Here is a 24,628-nt window from a genome sequence, read left to right on the forward strand (position 1 = left end):
TCTGATTACTATTGGCCAAGAATGACCTCTGGCCTGTCCCCAGGAGCTCAGCTTTCTCCACTAGTTCCCCTGGAGTGACCTTCCAGGGACATCTGAGTGACTGTCCCTGAACCAGCTCTGGGGTCGTTGTGCCAGGAACCCCCAAAGATGGCAGCCTTGTCTCCACGCCCGTGGAGATGGATGCCTTCCAGGGCTCAGCTGATTTCCAAACAATCCATTTGTCTGACACCAAAGTCAAAGCTCCGCCCCTCCTCCTCCACCCCAACTACAAGCCTTCTAAAATTAGCAGGCCCTGGGTCCTGCCTGAGCTGGCTTCTGGGGGCCCGGAGGCGTCGGCTTCATCACCTGCACCTCTTCCTTCCAACTGCGTAATGAATCGCCAGCCTCGGCCGCCCCGCCGCCCCACGACGGGCTCGACTTTACAGCTGTTCTGCCGTCAAGGACGCCCGGGCTAATGGCTCTGAGAAGACAGATCAACTCCGGGCCTCGTGTGATGAATGGGCTTGCCCCACGCCCGGCTGCCGGCCGCCAGGCTGCGGACGAGGGAATGCCTAATTTTTTCATACCAGCAATTACCTGGGGCTGGCTCTTCTGGTATGATTTAGTGTAGAAGGGGTCCCAAGTGTGGCTTCTGTTTGGAGGAATTAATTATCTCAAGTGGCGCCAACCTTTGGGCTCTGGCGGCTTGGCAGAACCTTCCCGGAGGAGTCTGAATGCATCGTGGCCTTCTGGTGGGGGCTTCGGAGGGTGATTTTTTTGCACCCCCTCATCCCAGGCCTGCCTGAAACATGTTTGCACCGAAGCTACTTGCGTTTTATTTGTTATTTTTATTTTTTTTGTGGCACTGGGGATTGAACCCAGGGTCATTCTACCTCCAAGCTACACCCCCAGGCCATTTTACTTTTATTTTGAAACAGGGTCTCACTAGGTTTATGAGAGTTTCTCCTACTTGCAGAGGCTGTCCTTGAACCTGCCATCTTCCTGTCTCAGCCTTCCAAGTACTAAGATTACAGATGTGCACCACTGCACCCAGCTTTATTTTAATTTTTCTAGTACTGGGACGTTCTACCTCTGAGCTACATCCCTAGGCCTTTGGCTGTATTATTATTATTATTATTATATATTTTTATATATTATATATTTATATATATTATATATATTTAATATATATTATTTTATATATTTATTATTTTTTTTGTGGTACTGGGGATGGAACCCTTCTACCTCCAGGCTACACTCTCAGACCTATTTTATATTTTTATTTAGAAACAGGGTCTTTTAAGCCAGAGAGGCTAGCTTCGAACCTGTGTGATCCTCCTGTCTCCACCTCCCAAGTGCGGGGATGACAAGCGTGTCCACCACGCCCGGCTATTACTACTATTTTGAAGCAGGTTCTTTCTAAGTTGCCAAGGCTGGCCTCGAACCTGTGATCCGCCTGTCTCAGTCTCCCAAGTACTAGGATTATAGGCAGGTGCCACTACACCCGCCTCTCCCTGTGCTTTTAAGTGTACACACACACACACACACACACACACACACCTTCACCCGGCTCCCCTCCCCCAAGATTGGGCGCGCCCCCTCAGAGATAATCCAATGAGTGGATCGGGCGCTGCCGCCCCGCCGGATTCCAAGGATTTCTCCTGCCAACCAAATATTTCATCCAGCTGTAGATATCATGAGGAAACGGCAAACAAAGAAAGAGATTTAATAACTGGAAATAAGAGTAAGGATGCAGAGAGTTTAATTTTTTTTTTGTATCGCATCTAATTGCAATCAGCGGTAGACATCTGAGCCGGTGACAGCCTCAGCAAAATTGCTGCTGAGAGAACAGAATCTTTGTCTAAAAATAATCAGACATTCTGGGCACCACTGTTTGTTATAACGGTAATCGATGCTGGAGGCTTTGAATTCCATCAATATATAGATCTGCGCAGGCCCGCCCGGCGATGGGGCCGGGCGCGCGGAGGCCCCGGCCGGCTTGGGCAGCGCCCGGGCCCGCTGTGTGATTAAGATAAGCCCCGATTCCTTTCATACATTTCTTATCAGGGTCTAATTCTCCAGCAGGCAGAGATGTTCACAACAGTTAAAGATTAGTACAGCTTCTCAGACGCCAAATTGGAGGGTATTGATCAATAAATCAAATCAGGCCAATCAATCGCCCAATCAGGAGAGTCTAGCCGGTGCATTATTACCGGCGCCTTGAAGCCAAAGCTTTTCATGGGTTCCAACAAAACAACCTGGCCTTGGCTTCCTGCCAGCCGCTGGCTTTTCTAATAGACTCTGCAGCCGAGAGGGGCCTCCTGCCCAGCGGAAGAGCAATAAATTTCTCATCAAACAGCCGATGGAGGAACAAGATGAACATCTGTTTTGCTGCAATGAAACTCCTGTGTTCTTCAGAACGCGCAAACTGCCCCTGACAGACCACCCCAAAGGCGGCTCTCCCGGCCCGCGGTGGCCCCCGCGGAAAATTCCGCCGGTTATTTCAATCAGGTAATTTAAGGAGACTTTTTGCATTCCTCTCTCCGCAGCTGCCGGGGCTCTGGAAAGACTATTCCGGCGCAGTCGATAATAAATGCCATCCTGGGACCCCGTCGTATGAAGGCAATTTTATGATGCCCATTATGTAGCAATGGAACTTCATTAAAAGCTGTTTATACCCTCTAAGCATTTTAAGCACTTTTCTTCACCATCGAGAAGGAGCCAGGAGGTGATTTTTACAGAAAGGGCTCTCGGCCGTATTTCCTTCCTCAATAACGCAGGCCGCCTTGCCCCGGCCGTCCTACTTGGAGGAGAGGCGGCGGCCCGGGGGACGGCCCGGGGAGGACCAGGTATTCCCGGGAGTTGGCCACAGAGGCTGAGGCTCTGGAGAGGAGAGGAGCGGAGGCCTCAGCCCCACCACATCCACAGGGACCTTTGTTCTGTGCTTCTCTATGCCAGGGATGAAGAAAGTTCCAGAAGAAGACAGCCAGGGATATGCCAGTCAAAGGCAGTATTTTCCAAACTGGGGCCTTCTGTCTATCTCTGAGCCATAGCCCCAGCCCTATTTCATTTTTTAAAATTTTGAAACAGGGTCTTCCTAGGTGGCTGGGAGTCCTACTACATTGCAGAAGCTGGCCTTAAACCTGCGATCCTGCTGATTTGGTCTCCCAAGTACTGGGATTATAGGTGCGCACCACTACGCCTGGCCCTGGGATATCTCTCTCTCTCTCTGTACTGGGGATGGAACCCAGGGGCATTCTGCCTCCAAGCTGCACCCCAGCCCTATTTTTTATTCTTTATTTTGAAACCGGGTCTCACTGAGTTGCAAAGGGCCTCACTAAGCAGCTGAGGCTGTCTACGAACTGCGATCCTCTGGTCTCAGCCTCCCGAATGCTGGGATTACAAGCGTGCGCCAGCACGCCCGACTTTTATTTTTTTATGGTGCTGGGGATTGAGCCCAGGGGCATTCTACCTCTGAGCTAAACCCCCAATCCTTTTTATTTATTTATTTTTTTAAATTTTGAAGCAAGTTCTCACTAAATTGAGCAGGGCCTCACAAAATGAGTGAGGCTGATGGTGAACCTGTGATCCTCCTGTCTCAGCCTCCCAAGTCCTGGGATTGCAGGCCTGCGCCCCCACGCCTGGCCTTTTGCTTTTCGGTGTTGATGTTAATACATAGCGAAGCCAGCCTGACCCGCTGCGGAGACTCAAATGTCCTCCTTTGCGGGGCACCTCCCGCCCGGGGCCTGCTGTCCTGTGCCCGGGCTTTTCGGGTGGGGGCCGCGCATGCGTACTCTTGGGCTCAGAGAAGGGACGGCCGCAGGCTCGGCTCCCCCCTTTAGAAGGGGCTGTTCCTGTGAGCAGCGGGAAGGGCCAGCTCCGCCTCTTTGCGAGTCGGGGAGGCAGGGAGGAAGGGGTGCCTCTCCAGCAAGGAGCCCCCAGAAGGGTGGTTGGGGTGACGAGGTCCCCAAGGACCCCGCAGCTGCACCACCTCGCCGCCCGAGGCAGGGCTGGCGCTCGGGGAGGGACGTGTCTCAGCTGGGCAGATGTGCAGCCTGGGGGTGCGGAGGGCGCAGGCATCTGCTGAGGACGCGGGGGGCTTCCAGAAGGCCGGGTCTGCAGGCCGGTAACCTGCGAGGCAGCAGGGCTGCCATCGAGGTGGGATCCAGGGCTCCGAAGAATCGGCCCTGCTGATGCTCCCTGGGGCATGCAGGGAGTCGCTCGTGGACACTTCTTGGGGGCCGATGGCGTCCCCCGCCGTGGCACCTCCTGCGCGTTGCCTAGAGCTATCTTTCTAATTCTCTCTTCTGCCCCATTTTACTGGTGAGGCTCAGGGGAGGGAAGTGATTTAGCGGGTGAGGGATGAATCCACCTGTGACGGGAAGCCGCCGCGTCCTTGACCCTGCTGAGGACCGTTCCTGGCATCTTAGGGGCCTGGCTGGGCCCAGTGGGGGCTCCGAGGTGGGAGGGCGGCCACCGGGCACCCCACTCTCGCCCTGTCCATCTGCTCTCCAAGAGGGTAAGGTAGAAACAGCTCAGAAGGCGTGGTGGCGCACACCTGTCATCCCAGTACTTGAGAGGCTGAGACAGGAGGATCGTAGGTTCAAGGCCTTATTAACTTAGTGAGATCCTGTTTCAAAATAAAAAGCAAGGGTTGGTGTAGCTCGAAGGCAGAATATATATTAAAAAAAAAAAGTCAAAAAAGCTGGGCCAGGCATGCTTGTAATCTCTGTACTTGAGACAGGAAGATCGCAGCTCTGTGGCCAGCCTCAGTATCTTAGTGAGGCCTCCTGCAACTTAGTGAGACTGTATTTCAAAATGAAAAATAAAATAGGGCTGGGGTTGTAGCTCGGCGATAGAATGGCCCTGAGTTCAATCCTCTGTACTACAAAAGAAGGAAGGAAAGAGTGGGCGTGGTGGCGCACGCTTGTCATCCCAGCATTCGGGAGGCTGAGACGGGAGGATCGCGGTTCGCGGCCAGCCTCAGCTGCTTAGTGAGGCCCTCTGCAACTCAGCGAGACCCCGTTTCAAAATAAAGAATAAAAAATAAAAAAGAAGGAAAGGAAGAAAATATTTGTTGAATAATCAAAATGGGAGTCCAGTTCTGCCCTCCCAGCATCCCCTTCCCCGCTCTCCCCCACCCCAGCTGATTCCCTTCTGAACTCAGCCCTTGTTCCAAGTCACATTCTGTGTTCTAACTGTGCAGTGAGAAAGAAAGATGGAAGAAAGGAGAGGAGGAGGAAGGAAGGGAGGGAGGAAGAGTAAAGCAGAGGGAGGGTCAGGAGCTACCCTCGTGAGCCCAGGAAGCCGAGGTACCTGGGCAAATCCGGGCGCTTGTCAACCCTAGAGCAAGTTGCCATCCTGCCAGGCCACGGGGCTGTCTGCCCCACGCACGGCCATGTCCCGGGGTCTCTCAGACAGAGAGGCCGCGGTCTGATTCCTCATCCACTCCAGTCGAGATGTGCTGCCGAGATTTCGGGGCAAGATTTATTACACTGGCTGGTTTTTCAAATGAAAGCGAAAACGGGAGCTTCTGACAAAACCGCGGGCTGTTAGCGGGGCGAGGGCTGCGTAAAATGGATCATCCTGGGATTCCTCCCACGGTCTGCTCAGAGAGACCTTGGCAGAAAACCCCGGGGTTTCTGGGAAACCATGCCAGGCTCTGTGTTTTCACACTGACCTGCTGGGTGACCTTGGGTGAATTACTCTCATCCCTGGGTTAGACATTTCTTATTTGCAAGTAATAACAATAACAAAAAATAGTTATAATCCACTCAGTGCTTACTGTGTGCCAGGCACGCAGCATGGAGCCATGCTTTGTATTTCTTTGTTGGTTTGTTTTTTCTTTGTGGTACTGGAAATACAACCCCCGGGGTATTCTATCTGCCAGCTACACCACTAGCCCTATTTTATTTATTTTTTGATTTGGAAACAGGGTCTCACAAAGTTGCTAAGTCTGGCCTCAAGCTTGCAATTCTCCTTTCTTAGCCTCCTAAGCACAGGGATTACAGGCATATGCCACCATACATGGCTATATATTGATATCATTCTTTTTTTTTTTTTTTTTTTGGTGGTACTGGGGTTCCTGGAAGCCCTTCTACCTCCGGGCTACAGTCCCAGACCTATTTTTACATTTTTATTTGGAAACAGGGTCTCCTAAGCCAGTGCGCGCGGCTGGCTTCGAACCTGCGCGATCCTCCTGTCTCTGCCTCCCAAGCGCGGGGATGACAAGCGTGCACCACCACGCCCGGCTATATATTGATATCATTCTAACTGATGCATAAAAATTGCATATATGTATGAGTTTCCGGGGAGGGATTCTTTGAACTGTGGCAACAACTCTTTGAGGCAGTTACTATTCCGTCCCATTATAGGGAAGACGAAACAGAGTTTTGGAGAGGGCTGGTGTCTGAGAGGTATGGTCTTAGCCAATGGCAAAGCCAGCTAACCCAGACCTGGGGCGGCCCCAGCTGGAACCTTCCTGACTGTAACTTTCCTCTCTGAGATAGGTGAGCTGTGCCTGTTCAGATGAAAGCTTTGAGAAACACTCAGAAGTTATTATTCCCAGCCCGGCGTGGTGGCACACGCTTGGAATCCCAGTCCTTGGGAGGCTGAGACAGGAGGATCGTAGGTTCAAAGCCAGCCTCAGCAACGTAGTGAGGCCTTTAGCAACCTAAAAAATAAAATGGGAGCCGGGTGTGGTGGCGCACGCTTGTAATCCCCGCACTTGGGAGGCGGAGACAGGAGGATCGCGCAGGTTCGAAGCCAGCCGCGCATGCTGGCTTAGGAGACCCTGTTTACAAATAAAAAGTATAAAATAGGCCTGGGAGTGTAGCCTAGAGGTAGAAGGGCTTCCAGGAACCCCAGAACCACCATAAATAAATAAATAAATAAATAAAATAAAAATGGGGCTGGGGGGGGTGAAGTTAGGGCAGGTATCTGGCTGGAGGAGCCCAGCGTGGGGAAGACCACAGCTCTAGAACAGTGGTTTTCAACTGGTGACTGCCCTCTCATGGACTTTTGGCATGTCTAGAGACACTTATTTTATTTTTTGCAGGGCTGGGGGTGGCAATCGCTCTACCACTGAGCTACTGCACCTCAGCCTTCTAGAGATACTTCTGATTATCACATCTGGGGAGCACTACTAGCTTCTAGCAGGAAAAGACCGGAGATGTTGCTGAACATAGTATAGGCTAGACCGGAAATGTGTTGCTGAACATAGTATAGGCTAGACCGGAGATGTGTTGCTGAACATAGTATAAGCCGCACAGGAGCCCCCTCCAACATAAAGAATCACCTGGTCGAAACTGTCAACAGTGCACGAGGTTGAGAACCCAGGTCCACAAACAGCCTCGGGCAGTAACCCTGGAGCACAGATGAGAAAGAGGGGCTCAAGGGAAGTGACCAACGCTGGTCTGGTGGCCAGAAGGGAGTCCCTGTCCCCAGAGCCATTCTAGCACAAAATGGCCAACCGGTTTCTTTTCCCATCTCAAACCTGACACTAAGTCAGGTTTCTAGGGTGTGAGCAATAGCATTTATTTTTTTATTTTTATTTTTATTTTTTTGGTGGTACTGGGGTTCCTGGAAGCCCTTCTACCTCCGGGCTACACTCCCAGACCTAGTTTTACATTTTTTTATTTTGGAAACAGGGTCTCTTAAGCCAGTGCGGCTGGCTTCGAACCTACGCGATCCTCCTGTCTCTGCCTCCCAAGCGCGGGGATGACAAGTGTGAGCCGCCACGCCTGGCCTATTTACTTCTTTTACTGATAAAAAAAGAACCTGGCAAAATAAATCCCATGAAAAACGGGATCATCGCATTTAATTCCATCAATAGCCCTAAGGCAACAGCGCTGTGGTTGTCCCCACTTCTTAGGGCAAGAAACTGAGGCCCAAAGAGGCAAAACCACTCTCTGAGGTTGCAAAGCTGGTGTGTACAGAAGTCAGGAGTTGAACCCGAAAGTCAGGATTTGAATCCTGGTCTGTCTGATTCCAAAGCTCAAACTCAATTTTTTTTTTTTTTTTTGGTGGTACTGGGGTTCCTGGAAGCCCTTCTACCTCCGGGCTACACTCCCAGACCTATTTTTACATTTTTCATTTGAAAACAGGGTCTCCTAAGCCAGCGCGCGTGGCTGGCTTCGAACCTGCGCGATCCTCGTGTCTCTGCCTCCCAAGCGCGGGGATGACAAGCGTGCGCCACCACGCCCGGCTTCAAACTCAATTTATTCTCCCTGTTCTCTTAAAGCACGGCCCCCATGTCTGTCTTCTTTCTCCCTCCCTTCCTCTTTCTTTTTTTTCTTTTTTCTTTCCTGCTACTGGGAACAGAACCCAGGGGCTTTCTATCTTCGAGCTATACCCGCAGCCCATTTTATTTATTTTTTATTTGCAAACAGGATCTCACCAAGTTGCTGAGAGCCTCACTAAGTTACTGAGGCTGACCTCAAACGCACGATCCTCCTCTCTCAGCCTCCCAAGCGCTGGGAATTCCAGGCACGCACCACCACGCCCAGCCACATTTTTAATTTAAAATTAAACCTGGGGGAAATCGCCCTCTGCTGCCACCCACCATCACTTCGATCATCACAAGAAATGGAGAACCCATGCCGGAGACCCAAGTTGAACAGCTCAGCCCTCTCTCGTGTTAAGGACACAAAGACATGCTCGAGAAGTTGCCAGGCCAGCTGCCTTTCGTGTTTGTATTTTGTTTTAAAAACAAAAAAACTACAAAGGGCGGCAAAAAGACATTGTCCCGAGCACGGGTTTAATTGATGCCCCCCGACCACTGATGTAAACAAATAAAAGAGAATTCGCTCGCTGTATTAATGGGCCCTCGCGCTCATTAGCACCGTTTACTGTAGGAGAGGCAGCCCCTGCCTTCTGCAAACGTTACAAGTGTGGAAAAAAAAACTTTTGCCGCACACCCAAGGAGGTGTCTCCGTGTGGCCCAGCCCGCAGCAAAGCGCACGGAGGCCACAGGCCACTTGGAACACCGGGGTCACGCCATCAATTCATGACGTCACGTGGCCATTTCCCACCGATAAGAAAGCCCCGATCTCAAGGGCCGCTGGGGCGTTTCTGCCCATAAATAAGTATTTCTCACTATTCTGAGGCTTCCTGGAAAAGTCTGAGAAAGTGTGGGTGAGGGGTTGTGGGGAGCTGGGGCGGGAAAAAAAAAACCTTAAATGTTTAATATTCAATAAATGTGTCAATTTTACATACAGAGGCAAATGGGTCTTTATTGAGGAATTGGTAAATTTCCTCGGAGAAAAGTAAGTGCGTTTTAGCCTTCAAGGAGTCCCAGGTGAATAGAAATGGAATGTGATTTGTGATAAAACTCAGCTGCTCTATAAAAGACGTTAAATAAATGTTGCTTCTTCACCAGGGATATACAAAATTGATTGCATTATAGACTTATTCGGAGACGCCGCAGCCCCGCACGGCCCCTCGTCAGCCTCTGTGTGTGTGTGTGTGGAGGGGGCGGCGGCTCACACAGAGGTCGGGACTGCCCGGCACCCTGCCTCCTAATGCTGCGGCAGAATTCTCTAGAAACGCCCTCTCCCACTCCCATACTTTGATTTACGTTGAACCGCAGAGAACTGTGGATATGTGTCCATTTTGATCTCCCCGATTGGTGATGTCTTTGACGTCTAATGTGTCTGGTGGATGGACCACCGCCCCAGGGTGGCTACCTGGTCCCTGTCCGCGGTCTCTGTGGGGGGGGGGCATCGGAGTTTTACTTTGCTCGGTGAAGGGCTCCCCCAGCCAGGATGGGGGTCCTGAATTTCTTGCAGCCTGGCTGGGTGAACTGGAAAAAGAACCCCAGGTTTCCTCAATGGCAAGATGGACACTACACCACCTTCCCCTCAGCTTGTCTAGAAAAATTGAATGAGGTCACAGATGGGACCCTGGCTGGTAAGCTGTGAGGGGTGTGTGTGTGTGTGTGTGTGTGTGTGTGTGTGTGTGTGATACTAGGGATTGAACCCACGGGCGTTCTACCTCTGGTCTACACCCACAGTCTTTTTGAAAAATTTTGTTTTGAAATAGGGTCTCGCTAGGTGGCTGAGAGACTCGCTAAGTTGCCGAGGCTGTCCTCGAACCTGCGATCCTCCTGTCTCCTCTTGAGTACTGGGATGTGTGCCATCATGCGTGGCCTGGCACGTGCTGCCGAGCAGGTAACTACGGAAGGTGTGGGGTAGTCGGCGGGGGCTGCCGTGGGCTCTGGGACTCGGCCAGGACACAGTAGCCCTGAGCTCCAGGAGGTGCTGACGACGTCACTACGGACACGATGCTCTCGGGTAAGAAACTGAGTTTCGGGGATTGAAGAGTGGAGCCCTGATCGTGGGAAGCGGGGGCCTGGACTCCGCCTCTGCCTCTCACACCCCCGACTCCAGCCTGACCCGTCACCAAGGGCTCTGCCTGCGCTCTGCAGGGGCCTTGCTGCGGGCGCCCGGCTCCACGCCACTGGCCACTGGGATGCCGGCGCCTCCCTGCCAACGGCTCCCCAGGCCCCCACCACCACTCCAGGTCTAACAGCAAGGCCGCAGCTCAGCGGCGGCCTGTGCGGTCACTTCTCCAGTCGCCCACCCACCCTTGCTGCTCCCACATCATTCCGCTGTTTTGTTTTGTCACTGGAAACCGCTAAGTCCTGCCAGCTCCAGGGCCTTTGCACGGCCACTTTTGGCCTCCTGGAAACCCTCATCTTCCAGTCCTCTGCCCACTTCAGTGATCCCCAAAGTATGGTCCGTGCCTGAGAACCTCTTTTTTTTGGTGCTGGTGGTGGTACTGGAGACGGAGCTGGGGGGGGGCAGTCTACCTCTGAGCTACACCCCCTACCCTTTTTATACTACCCCTGCCCTTTTTATATTTTTTGTTTTGAAACAGGGTCTTGCTAGGCTGCTGTGAGTCTAAGTTGCGGAGGTCGGCCATAAACCTGCGATCCTCCTATCTCAGCCTCCCAAGTACTGGGATTACAGGTGGAATTACAGGTGGGCACCACCTCCCCTGCCCAGCAGGCTTTTTAAGGAAATCCGAGCGATTGTGACGCGGAGCCTCGCTCAGTCCTACCTCGCTCAGTCGTTTCTGCTTGGCCACAGCTCCAGGAGACCCCGGCCCCGGGTGAGGCCAGCTTCCTGCCGTCCCGGCCCCCATTGCACAAGGGCAACGGTGACGTCATAATCGATGGGTTCAGGGCTGTGACCCTTCCTGGCTAGACCAGGAGCCCGGGGAAGCCAAGCCCCGTGAGTGGTCTCGGCAGCTAATCACGCCTGGCAGAGGAGGTGCCCAGGGATGGCCTGTGGGTCAAGGGCAGGATGGAGAATGACAGGTGTTCGATCCTATTTCACTAGGTGAACCCAGTGATGTACCACCTCCAAGCTACAACCCTAGCCCTTCCGGTCTTAGGACTAACCTAGAGCCACGCCACCTCTGAGCGACATCCCCAGCCTTATTTTATTATCTTTAAAATTTTGAAACAGGGTCTCGCTAGGTTGATGAGCGTCTCACTACTTGCTGAGGCTGTCCTTGAACCTGCGATCCTCCCGTCTCAGCCTCCCAAGTACTGAGATACACGCCTGCACCTCCACGCCCAGCTGGCTTTATTTGCTATTTATTTTTGTGGCACTGGGTATTGAACCCAGAGGTATTCTACCTCTCTGCCCACCCCCATTCCACCTTTTTGCTTGTTGGGAAACAGGGTCTTGCTAGGTTGTTGAAAGCCTTGCTACGTCGTTATGGCTGGCCTCAAACCTATGATCCTCCTGTCTCAGCCTCCCAAGCACTGGGCATGCCCGGCTTCCCTCTGACTTTCTAAGTATCATCTTGGTCAAGTCAGAATCACAACAGTAGCAAGAAGAAGAAGAATGAGAAGGAGAAAGAGAAGAAGGAAGGAAGGAAGACGAAGAAAGCAGCTGTGAGGAGATCCCCACACAACCAAACAGCTCAGTGGCTGCGCCTCAACGCGGCTCCAGAAAAACCGCAAACCTCTTCTCCCAACAGTGCCCAGCTGTGCAGAACGTGTCTGAACTTAAAAAGCTGGAGACCAAAAAAATTGCTGGCTGGGAATCTGCCCCGATCTCCCTGCTTGGAGTCGGGGCCGCGCTAAGCCCCGAGTTTATTGGCCAGCATGCCTCAGTGTTTGAGGGCAGCTTGCTGACCTCCTCTTGGAGCCAGAGCTGAAAGGGAAACCGTTTCTTTTCCTCTAACCCAGAGCAATTATATTCTCTTAACTCCAGCATCTGGCTTTTGCTTTCTGTCCTTAGGTTTTTTTCCCCCCAAAGATATCAGTTCTGGGAAGATCAATTATTACTGAAAAGTCGAGAAGCGCTCACCGGTTTTTGGCATTGATTTCCTTGACGAGACGCAGGCTCCTTGTGGCCTGTGGATGTCTCTGGAAGGGACGGGAAGGAAGGAAACGCAGGAATCCAGGGCAGCGTGGAATCCGGAGCCTCCACCCCACTGCGGGGGCCAAGGCAGGTGCGAGGCTTCTGCTCAGGATGGGGACACCGGCCCCCCACCCCAGGCCCCCAAACAAAGCGATTTCCACCCAGACAAACGAGGAGCCGGTGTCGGCCAGCGCCACGAGCCGCCAGGACGCTCTAATTGGCCCGTTACCGCATCATCTTTAATCAATAAGATCCAGACTTTCCACGGCGGGTACGGCCCTGCTCTCCCTTGTAGCCAAGAAACAGCGGGTTGTTAAAAGGCCCGACGGTGGCGCCTCGCTAATGGGTGGCTTTGTTCCCTCAGCCCTGCTGATTTTTTAAATAAACCTAAATTCCAATAATTGTTTAATGTTTATTTTTATTTAGTTCTGGTTCACATGCTCTGAGTCTCTCCGACAGAAATTGATATCTGGCTCCTGGTGAGCTTTATTAAAACACACACGCGCGCGCGCGCGCGCGCGTGCGCACACTCAGGGACTCGCGCGTCGGCTCCACGCTCCTCGGGAAGCGGTTCTGGGCCTGGCCAAGGTCGGGGGTGACGGAGAGGCACTCTGCCAAGCCCTGGGTTTTCCCTGGATCCTTCCCAGGGCAGCGGGAAAGTGGACCTGCTGCTGTTTTTCCAGAAGCCGGCTCTCAGCTCTGGCAGGAATGACGGAGCTCCGCCAGCGTGTCTCGGACACCCCCAAGTGGCATCGGCCGCCGATACCTGGGAGGTGGACACTGGGGGATCAGTGTCCGCCCCTCCTGCTGATGGTGGGACACTGGCCTCCCCGGGTACCGGGACACCTCGCTGGACCCTCACTCTGAGTCCTAAACACCTTTGGTTCTGGACACAGCTTCATCCGGATGAAAGGGAAGACGGGGGGGCAGCAAAGCAGTTTCTGCAGCGTGGTGTTGCAGAGACCCCGGGTCTTATTGTTAGAGGAGCTGGATTTGCTTTGTTTTGTTTCTTTTTTGCCATATTGGGGAGGGAACCCAGGGGCATTCTACCTCTGAGCCACACCCCAGCCCTATTTTTTCTTTACTTTTGAAACAGGGTCTCACTGAGTTGCAGAGGGCCTCACTAAATAGCCGAAACTGGCCGTGAACCGCGATCCTCCCGTCTCAGCCTCCCGAGTGCTGAGATTACAAGCGTGCGCCGCCACGCCCGGCATGGAGGAGCTGGATTTGAATCCAGCCACTAACTCCACGTGTCCTGGGCAGTCACCCGGCCCGCGGGGCCCAGGCTGGCATTCACGTTGCTAATTTATACTCTTGCTGGGTGGCCCCCCGTCCGGAGGGTTTCTCACCTCAATCCCCTCTCCCGTTCTCCTTCCCTTGGGGCACCCCAGTGGTTCCACCTGGACCTAGAGTTCGCTTCTGTGCACAGCGGGCGGTGGATGATGTCCTGCAGCCCGGCTCCCTGAGGTCACCGTGGCCCGCCCTGGCCCGCGGGACCGCCCTGTCCTGCTACACTGGCGGCTTTAGTGTCTCTTGTGTGTAACTGTTCCAATATATACGGCGCACACTCAAGGCCTATTATCAGCTAATGAGTAAATAATATTCTTCTCTAAATCCAAACGCACTATTAGATACCAGAGGGGGACTAATGGGCATTTTAAGATCCCTTTAATCACACGTTAACGTGACGCGAAGCAGGCTGCGGAGCCCATGTACCACCTGCCCCTATGGGGAAGGAGCCAGCCCTGCCCGTGGCCGGCCAGAGGCGCGTCCCGTCTGCATCACCCGCACGGGGAATGGGGGACCCGGATTTCCTGGGGCTGCGGTCACCAAATGCCACAAACCGGAACTGGGTAACGACAGCAAAAGATTCCCTTGAGGTGCTAGCGGCCAGAAGTCCAGACTCCAGAGGTGTGCGGGCAGCGCCCCTGCCCCAGCTCCACTGGCCCCGGCCATCCTCGCAGCGCACAGCTGGCGGCTGTGGCTCGTCACCTTGGCCTCTGTGGTTACGTGGCTGTCCTCTGAGTCTTCAAACCTCTCTCTCTCTCTCTCATTCATACTGGGGGTCAAACCCAGGGGCATGCTACCTCCGAGCTACACCCCAGTCCTATTTATTTACTTAGAAATAGGGCCTCACTAAGCCGGGCGTGGTGGCGCACGCTTGTAATCCCCGCGCTTGGGAGGCAGAGACAGGAGGATCGCAGGTTCGTAGCCAGCCACACTGGTTTAAGAGACCCTGTTTCAAAAATATAAAATAGGTCTGGGAGTGTAGACCGGAGGTAGAAGGGCTTCCAGGAACCCCAGTACCACCAAAAACAACAACAACAACAACAACAACAACAACAACAACAAACAAAAAGAAATAGGGCCTCGCTAAGTTACTGAATTTCTCGCTAAATTGCAGAGGTTGGCCTTGAATCTGCGATCCTCCTGTCTCGGCCTCCCAAGGATTGGGATTAGGGGCATGTGTGTGTGAGTGTGTGTCCACACCCACCCGGCTTCATACCGACTTCTTTTTTTTTTAGTACTGGGGATGGAACCCAGGGGCATTCTACCTCCGAGCTACACCCCCAGCCCTGTTTTTAATTCTTTATTTTGAAACAGGTTCTCGCTGAGTTGCAAAGGGCCTCACTGAGTAGCTGAGGCTGTCCGCGAACCGTGATCCTTCTGTCTCAGCCTCAAAAACGCTGGGATGACGAGCGCGCGCCGCCGCGCCCGGCTGCTCTGACTCATTTTTACATCCGTAAAGAACCTGTTCCAAAACAAGGGCCCAAGTTTCTGGGTGGACATGACTCTGGGGGACACATGATTCAGACCAGGGCCGGGGTGAGGGGCTGTACCAAGGATCTCTACCCCTTGTGCACCCCGACCCTGCAGAGGTTTCTGGAAGAGCAGAAGCACCGACCCAGATTCCCCCTCCCTCCACCCATCACGTCCCATTAGCGACGAGAGTTTCTTCATAGTCACCTCCATCGACTTGCATTAAAATTTGTTTTCCCTAATACAATACAAGAGTCTCCTCGGATTAGTAACTTTCATATCAGATCAGGAAAAGCATTTGTGAACGCGACCCCATCCGAAGGTGACACAGTCCACGGAGAACTGCTAATGCACTGCGACGCCCCGCTACCCGGCACCCCGTGTCGATCTGTTACGGGAGGAGGCCCGGGGACCTTGGGGCCTTCAGTCCCCGGCGATCGCGGGCACCAGGGCCAGGCCGATGTGGCTTCGGCGTGCAGGTCGCCCTTGGGAGGGACCCACTCAGCAGCTCCCCTGTTTCCAGAGACTCCATCTCCCTGTCCCCTTGCAAAGCCCTGGGCACTTCTTTTTTTTTTTTTTTTTTTTTTTTTGGTGGTACTGGGGTTCCTGGAAGCCCGTCTATCTCCGGGCTACACTCCCAGACCTATTTTATTTTTGGAAACAGGGTCTCCTAAGCCAGCGCACGCGGCTGGCTTTGAACCTGCGTGATCCTCCTGTCTCTGCCTCCCAAGCGCGGGGATTACAAGCGCGCGCCACCATGCCCGGCCAACCCTGGGCACTTCTAAACTTCCAAGAAGCTGGGCATGGTGGCGCACGCTTGTAATCCCAGCATTCAGGAGCCTCGCCTCAAGGCCAGCCTCAGCTACTACTTAGTGAGGCCCTTTGAGACTCAGTGAGACCCTGTTTCCAAATAAAGAATAAAAAATAGGGCTGGGGGTGTAGCTTGGAGGTAGAATGCCCATGGGTTTCATCTCCAGTACTGCCAATAAACAAACAAACAAACAAACAAACAAACATCCCAGAAGCCCTGGCATCTGCAGGGCAGAGGTGACAGTCAGAGAAAGGGGCCGTCAGTCACACCTTCCGCACCCCAGGTGTCCGGCTCTGCCTTTCTTGGCGTGACAGGCGGGCAGGAGTTGCCAGGGACTGGGGCCAGCACTGAACTGTCCCAGACTGGCCTAAGGATAACCTCACCGAGTCAGCCTGGCCCGAGTTCGAGTCTCACCACCGCCAGGTCTCTGGCGCGCAATGCAATCCCCCGGGCCTCAGTCTCTTCCCCCTGCAAAATGGGAGAGGGAAACGGATTCTGCCCACGAGGGTTGTCCTGAGGATTAGATGATACAGGAGGAGAAACAGCTCAGAGCCCGGCATGGCACCTGCTTGGCACCCGCCTGGCACCGGGAGCTCGGCCTTGGAGGTGGCATCAGCCCCGAGGGGCGGCCGCCCTCCGCGCCCCTCCGCGCCCCTCTGCGCCTTGCCAGCCCGTCCACTCGTGCTAGCGAGCGCTGGGCCCCGCGGAACAGAGAAAGGTCGCGTGTGACTCGGTCTTTCTGCTCAAGAAACACATTGTTTACGGAGGAGGAAGACGGCCAGAGGTCATATCACAAGAGTTTTCCCAGCAGGATCAAAGAGTCTGCAATTTATATCGTGAGACATTGGGGGACAGGGGGGAAAAAGCCCAAGTTTTAGTACAGTCGAGGGAGCCAGGGCCTTGGGGACAGGAGACAGCGCCCCCATCCTGCCCGCCCACCTTCTGTCTTACTGGCTCCACAACTCCTGGCAGAAAGACGGATGAAGGGACAGCTAGAGACCTAGAGACGGAGGCAGGCGGGGGCCGGGAGAGGAGCGGATGAGCCCGGGACACGGCAGAGCCCCCTGCCAGCTCCACCAAGCCGAGTCCAAGCTCACCCAGCAAGGCTGCGAATAATTCCCACCGCCCCCGAAAGGCGCCACCCGGCAGCCAAGAGCCCGCAGCCAGCAGGCGAGCGGCCAGGAATCCCTTCCAACAGCGACGTCCCCTTTCCCATCAAGACGCCGCCAAACATGTCCCAGAAAATCACACGAGGCCATCCACCCACCAAGCAGTCGCCCCTGCCTCTGCCCAAGTCTCTGCCTGTTGCCCCCTGTCTTCTCCAAAGACTCCCAGGGGATGGGGTTCGCAACCCCAGGGCCTTAGCACCTGCTTTCTCCATGTTTAAGCTCCCCGAATCCACCCAATGAGAGCGCAACTCTGGGGTCAAAATGCAAAGGTTTGAAGCCGGGCGTGGCGGTGCACGCTTGTAATCCCAGCATTTGGGAGGCTGAGACAGGAGGATTACGGTTTGCAGATAGCTTCCGCTACTTAGTGGGGAGGCCCTTTGCAACTCAGTGAGACCATTTCAAAATAAAGAATAAAAAATAGGGCTGGGGGGTGTACCTCAGAGGTAGAATGCCCCTGGATTCCATCTGAAGTACCACACACACACAAAAAAAAAGGAATAAAAAATAGGACTGGGGGTGTAGCTCAGAGGTAGAATTCCCCTGGCTTCCATCCCCAGTATTGCAAAAAAAAAAAAAAAAAAAGATATACAGTAAACCCCACAGTGCGCCCTCTGCTCGGGGGCTGTGAGCCGCTATCTGGCGGCTGCTCCAGGGACGGAGCAGCCCCAGGAGCCGCGGGTCATCCAGGGGGCTGAGGCTGCGTGTCCCCGCGTCCACGGTGAGCTCCGCGCCAGTTTGTGTAGCTCAGGAAGGGGCCAAGGGATGGGGGACCCTGAGGACCGAGGCCACCGCCTGTCCTGGCGGTCACGGGGATGGTTCGCCCGGGGGGAGGCTTAGGAGGCAGTGGCGGGCCGGAGCAGGTGGCATCATGTCAGAGAGAGAGAGAGAGAGAGGGAGAGAGAGAAGGAGAGGGGGGAGTTCGGGGCTTCCTCCAGGCCCGGTTCAAGTCCCAGCGCTGCCTCTGACCAGCGGAACAGCTCAGAGCAGAGCACCTGTTCTGTTTGGGCCTCACTTTCCCTTTCTGTAGGATGGGTGTCATGGTAGCACCCCCGTGGAGCAGCAGCTGGGGCTTTGGGAATGATACTTCAGCCAGTGCACGGCCTCCAGCGTGCAGGGGAAATAGAGCCAGTGCCTGGCTTCAATCCCCGTCTACACCACAGTGCTGCCCAACTACGACTTTGCCGAGCCTCAGTCTCCTTATCTGTACAATGGGAACAATTGCCGGGCCCTCCCGGGTTGGGTTGTGGTGAGGACTGACTTGGCCACGGGAGCCCAGGGGGGGCCTCCGCATCGGTTTCCAGTTAGCGCTCCCCAGACCAGCAGGAGTCACTTTAGTGACAGAATGTGTCTTTTTTGTTTGGTTTTGCTTTGTAGTAGGGATTGCACCCAGGGCCATTTTATCTCTGGGCTTTATCCTCAGCCCTTTTTTACACTCTAAGCAACCTAGTAAGATACTATTTCCTTCCTTCCTTCCTTCCTTCCTTCCTTCCTTCCTTCCTTCCTTCCTTCCTTCTTTCCTTCTTCTCTCCCTCCCTCCCTCCCTTCCTCCTTCTCTCTCTCTCTTTCTTTCTTTCTTTCTTTCTTTCTTTCTTTCTTTCTTTCTTTCTTTCTTTTTTTCTTTCTTGATATTGGGACATTCTATCTACGAGCTACACCCCAGCCCTATTTTTTTTTTAATTCTTTATTTTGAAACAGGGTCTCACTGAGTTGCAAAGGACCTCACTTAAGTAGGAGCTGAGGCTGTCTGCGAACTGTGATCCTCTTGTCCCAGCCTCCCAAATATTGGGATTAAAAGCATGTGCCACCACGCCCAGCCAAGACCCTGTTTCTAAGTTAAAAATAAAAAAAAAAAGGACGGGGTGGGTGTAACTTGGAGGGAGAATGCCCATGGTTTCAATCCCCAGTACAAAAGAAAGAAAGAAGAGAGAAAGAAAGAAAGAAGCCTCTTTTAAGTTGCTGAGGCTGGCCACCAACCTGCCATCCTCCGGTCTCAGTTTCCAAGTTCTGATATTACAGGTGTGAGCCACTGTGCCCCTCAGAATGTGCCCTTATTTTCTGAGATAAGGATGACAGGACCCGGCCTAAAAAGCCAGTCTCGGCCTCCCCGTCCCCCACCTTGGAAGGTGACACAGTGTTCCGGGGCCTCGGTGCTAGGGAAGCCATCCTCAAAACCCCCAGCCCGGCCGGGCGTGGGGCGCACACTTGTCATCCCTGCACTGGGGAGGCCGAGACAGGAGGATCGCGGTTCACAGACAGACAGCCTCGGCTACTTACTGAGAGCCTCCGCAACTCAGTGATGTTACCTTGTAGTGGAATAACTTGAAAATGAGTTCCTGAAGCTTTTGGATACAGAACAGTTTTTATAAAGATGCATTATCCTTTATCCTGCTCAACCAATCATCTTCTGACCCGACTAGAGCCACCCCAAGTCTTTTGAAACAGGGAGCCACTGTCTCACATCCGGTCTGACCACAGTCTTCTTCCTATAGGTGTGAACTCAAATCTTTAAGACCCCGAAAGGTGTGACTCGATTAGAAGTCAGGCATCTCTTGGGGGCCCGCGCCCTCCTCCCACATCCTAGTCTGTGTTCTAGAAGTTCCTTGCCTTGAAAAAGCAAAGGCCCTGGGCTCCCTCTGTTTGCCTGCTAATCGCCCTTGCTGCTGGGAACTCCTGTCCGACGCCTGCCCGCACCCAAGCTCTGATTTTCTAATACCAGAGCTATTTTCAAATACATTTTGAAGCCGGGCGTGGTGGCGCACGCTTGTCATCCCCGCGCTCGGGAGGCTGAGACAGGAGGATCGCGCAGGTTCGAAGCCGGCCTCAGCTACTTTTAGTGAACCCTTTGCAACTCAGTGAGACTCTGTTTCCAAATAAAATAGAAAATAGGTCTGGGAGGATAGCCCGGAGGTAGAAAGCCTCTGAGTTCCATCCCCAGTACCACAATAAAAAAAAAAAAAATTTTTTTTGAAGCCATTTCCCAATACCGGCACAAGTGAGACCCTGTTTCAAAATAAAGAGTAAAAAATAGGGCTGGGGGTGTCGCTCAGAGGTAGAATGCCCCTGGGTTCTATCCTCAGTAACTAACACACACACACACACACACACACACACACACACACACACGCTGGAGGTATAGCTCAGGGGTAGAATGCCTTTGGGTTTACTTCTAGTACTGCTAAAACAAACAAACAAACAAACAAACAAATAAACAAACCAAAAACCAAAAACCCACCCCAGGCCTACGGGGCTCTGCTGCATTCTCTATTTATTTATTTTTCTATCTATTTATTTATTTGCTGTACTGGGGATGGGACCCACCTCTGAGCGACACACCCAGACCCATTTATTTTATTCTTTATTTTGAAAGAGGGTCTTACTGAGTTGCAAAGGGGCCTCACTAAGTAGCTGAGGTTGTCTGTGAACTGTGATCTTCCTGTCTCAGCCTCCCGAATGCTGGGATTACAAGCGTGCGCCACCATGCCCAGCTACTTTTTATTTTGAAACAGGGTCTTGCTAAGTTGTGGCGGGCCAAGAACCTGCAATCCTCCTGCCTCAGCCTCCCAAGGCTTGGGATGACAGGTGTGCACCACCACACCTGGTTTTTAAATTGCGTCTTGCAGAAGACACCAGCACTATCGGCGTGCAATCCCTTAAGGGCTGGCCTGGGGGGTACCTACTGTCTTTTTCTCTGGGCTAAAGTCTCAGGGTACGACTCTTAGTGATCCGGAAGGGGGTCTCAGAATCCTTCCCCACACTGCGCTCTGAGAAGCTACCCCGAATCCTCACAGTTAGCACTCAAAATTCAGCCTACTTTCAGAGTCCGCCGTAACCCCGGGAGGCTTATCCATCTCCAATCATTTGGGAACGAGGCGGTGAACAACTCAATCACGTCCGCCCTCCTGACCGGTTTGCTGACTTTCATTAGATACAGACCGCGCTGGCATCTTCCACTCTGAGATGGAAAATGGCTGGCGGAGGCTGAGCTCGGGCCTTTGGGGGCCCCTGAGTTTGGGGGTATGCGGCAGGGGCCCTGGGGGTCGGTCTGTGAGGAACTCTTTCTGTCTGGGTCTCAGCACCGGCGAGCCCATGCCCTTTACACCTGTTGAGTCACCATCGTGGCTGGAAACGGGTTCCAGAAAGATCAAACCCGTAACGCCCAGAAGCCCCAGCCCTGGAGGAACCCGCGGGGGAGGAGGACGCGCCGGGGCCGGTGGGCGCTCAGCTCCCGGCCCGCGTCCCCGGCTGGCACGTCTGGGGCAGACGGTGAGTGCTCCTGATGCTTCAGCCAGGTGTCTTGGGGGACAGGGGCGAGGGCGGGAGGAGGGGAGGGAACCAGAGAACAGTAATTAGTGCTATTAATTACATCTCCAGCTCAGCTACGTTTCTGCCCCGGGATTAAAGCAACTTTCATTTGGAACAACTATTAAGGTCTTAAATTCACTGCTTTGTGAATCAGGGCAGCGGAAGGGAAATTGGTTCTCTGTCGGGACCAGCAGGCAGAGAGCAGAGAATTTTCTGTCCAGGTTGCAGGAGCCTCGCTGAAAGGAGACGGGCGTGGGAGTAAGGGTGCAGAACGGTCTGCCCATTTTTGCTGTCGAATGTTCTTGGGTTTATTTATTTATTTTTGTTGTTTTTTGTTGTTGTTGTAAGCTGTTTTAAGCGGGGATGTGTTCCCAATGTCTAATCTAATGTGCTATAAAAGTCAGTAATGTGATTATACGTCTATATCATATTAGAGAGAATGAATACTAATTCAATACCAAACGCTAATCCGGTGGAAACCACAAACTGCTGAGAAGCCACAAAACCTTCGCTTGGGCCGAACTTTCCGGCTGGGCCCCGAGAGCGGGAGGCAGGGGTTTGCAGGAGCTGGTGCTTCTGGTTTAGCAGAGACCGGGGAGCCCCGTCCCCACCACGGCAGAGAGACGCTCGCGAGGAGTCCCCGATGCACAGAGGTGTTTCTCAAATACAAGGAAGGCGACCCCATTTGGAATTTAAAACGGCATCGTCGACAGATCGGGGCCAGGCTGCTTCTAAATTCCAGGCAAGTAGGGAGAGATTCCAGGGAAATCTCGAAGGCCTTTGCCCTCAGAGGTAACCTTGATAGCCAAGGTCTCCTGAGCCCTGGCTGGCGCCGCCCCTCCCCCTTTTTTTTGTGGTACTGGGGTTCCTGGAAGCCCTTCTATCTCCGGGCTACACTCCCAGACCTATTTTGACATTTTTATTTGGAAACAGGGTCTCCTAAGCCAGCGCGCGCGGCTGGCTTCGAACCTGCGCCATCCTCCCGTCTCCGCCTCCCGAGCGCAGGGATGACAAGCATGCCCACCGCGCCCGGCTGGTGCCACCCTCTAAGACCAGCCTAGGACATGGGGTCCTTAGCTGTCTGTATCCATCTGACGGGCGAGGAAGACGCAGGCTCCGGGGAGCGAAGTCACCTGCCTGACCTCACACGGCCGCGAGGAACCGGGCTGGGATGCGGAGAGGGACCGGCTGCCAGCGGCCCGCTGAATTGCCACCAGGTTAAGAAGGGGCCCGCGGCTCCGCCAAGCAGAGTCCGGCCATGTCTCACGTTGCCCTCAAGACAGCCCTTGGGTAGGTCTGTTATTTCTACGCACAATCTGAGCATTAGAAAAAGTTATCCGACCTGCTAAGGGCGCGGTAAGAAGTAGGAATCAGAGCCGGGATTCGAGCCCGAGGCTGGCCGGTCCCAAAGCCGGCGCTCAGCACTGCAGCTCGACAAAACCTCCCGATTTCCCCAAACCACGGCCACGCGCCCCAAAGGAAGGTCCGGATACTTCTTCCCGCCCAAACTCAAGCTCACCACCCCCTCACTCTGGCTCCCTGCTTATTCACACAGACCTTTAAGCTCCTATTTTTGCGGGTCTTTTTGGACTGGGTGCTACACTTGCCTGGCGAGCACCTCGCCGCTGAGACGCAGCCCAGACTCATACTTTTTTTTTTTTTTTTTTCGGTACTGGGGACGGAACCCAGGAGCATTCTATCTCCGAGCTACACCCCCAGCCCTGTATTTTCTTCTTTATTTTGAAACGGGGTCTCGCTGAGTTTCGAAGGGCCTCACTAAGTAGCCGAGGCTGTCCACGAACCGCAATCCTCCTCTATCAGCCTCCCGAATGCTGGGATCACAAGCGTCCGCCACCTCGCCCGGCTCAGACTTTTTAAAAAATGGAACTAGGGACTGAACTCAGGGCTGTTCTGCCTCTAAGCTGTATTCCCAGACCTCTTCTATTTTTTTTTTTTTTTAATGTGGAAACAGGGTCTCATTAAGTTGCTGAAGGCCTTGCTAAGTTGCTGAGGCTGGCCTTGAACCTGTGATCCTCCCGTCTCAGCCTCCCAAGTCCTGGGATAAGGGATGTGCGCCAGCATGCCTGGCCGAGGGAGACTTCTGAACCTTACTTCTGATCTGGGGAGTCCATGGAACTTCTGAAACAATCCGTTCCCTGGGGTCCCTCTTGCGGGACGCCCCCACCTCCGCCGCGAGGGCAGCCCGTCCCATTTCACTATCAGACATCGCCCGCGCCTCCCCGTCCCCTGCCAGCCACATCCAGAGACGCGGGGCCGGAATTACGGCGCGCCGGCGCGCCTTCATAAATAATATTTTGCAATTTCCTCCACTGGGGTCACGGATAAATTATTCTTCTGCCTCAAGGTTACGATGATCAAAAAGGTGCCCGGCTGGCCTTCTGGAGACTGGGGGTGAGGCGGAGGCTCTGATTACACGCGGCGCCAGGCTGGGGGTGGAGCCCTGGGGCCGCCGCTGCTTTGTGACTGCCGGGATCAGATGGCTGGAGACGCAGGGACTCTGATTCCAAGGTCCCGCTCCAGCAGGGGCGGACGTGACCAGCATCCTTCACGGGGCTGACAGAGGGACCTCCGAGGACAGCACACGGCTGGCAAGCTATCCTTTCTTTCTTTCTCTCTTTCTTTCTTTCTTTCTTTCTTTCTTTCTTTCTTTCTTTCTTCCCTTTCTTTCGATTGAACCCAGGGGCATCTTAGCTCCAAGCTACATACCCCCAGCCCTTTTTATTTTTTCATTTGAAAACAGGCTCTCTTGCTAAGTTGCTGAGGCTGGCCCCTAACTTGAAATCCTCCTGTCCCAGCCTCCCAAGTACTGGGATTACAGGTGTGAGCTGGCTGGTTCTGATTTTCCCTCCCTCCCTCCCTCCTTCCCTTCCTTCCTTTTCTTCTTTCTCTCTGTGATACTGGGGATTGAGCCCAGGGGCATTCCACTTCCAAGCTACATCCTTAGCCCTGTTTTTTTATTCTTCTCTTGAAACAAGGTCTTATTAGCTACATTGCTGAAGGTTTTATTAAGTTGCCGAGGCTGGCTGCAAACCCGCGATCCTCCTGTCTCAGCCTCCCAAGTCCTGGGATGACAAGCGTGCGCCTCCACGCCCGGCTTCTGTCCCTGTTTCTGAAAGCCTTGTCCGCCCCGCCTGAACCCCGCGAGTGCTGCTGCTGTACGTGAAATGTCACAGGCAGCAGTGACCCCCAAATCCATAAGCCCCAGCACC

General features: G+C 53.6%; 1 protein-coding gene across 1 annotated transcript in view; it reads right to left on the minus strand.

Annotated features, from left to right (window-relative positions):
- CUX2 (cut like homeobox 2) overlaps window positions 1–24,628 on the minus strand; it is a gene marked incomplete at both ends in the record, with an annotated part of 201,853 nt that overhangs the window by 89,340 nt on the left and 87,885 nt on the right. The window lies entirely within an intron of this gene.

The sequence above is a fragment of the Muscardinus avellanarius genome, assembly GCF_963383645.1.
Source record: "Muscardinus avellanarius genome assembly, chromosome: 21".
Taxonomy (NCBI): domain Eukaryota; kingdom Metazoa; phylum Chordata; class Mammalia; order Rodentia; family Gliridae; genus Muscardinus; species Muscardinus avellanarius.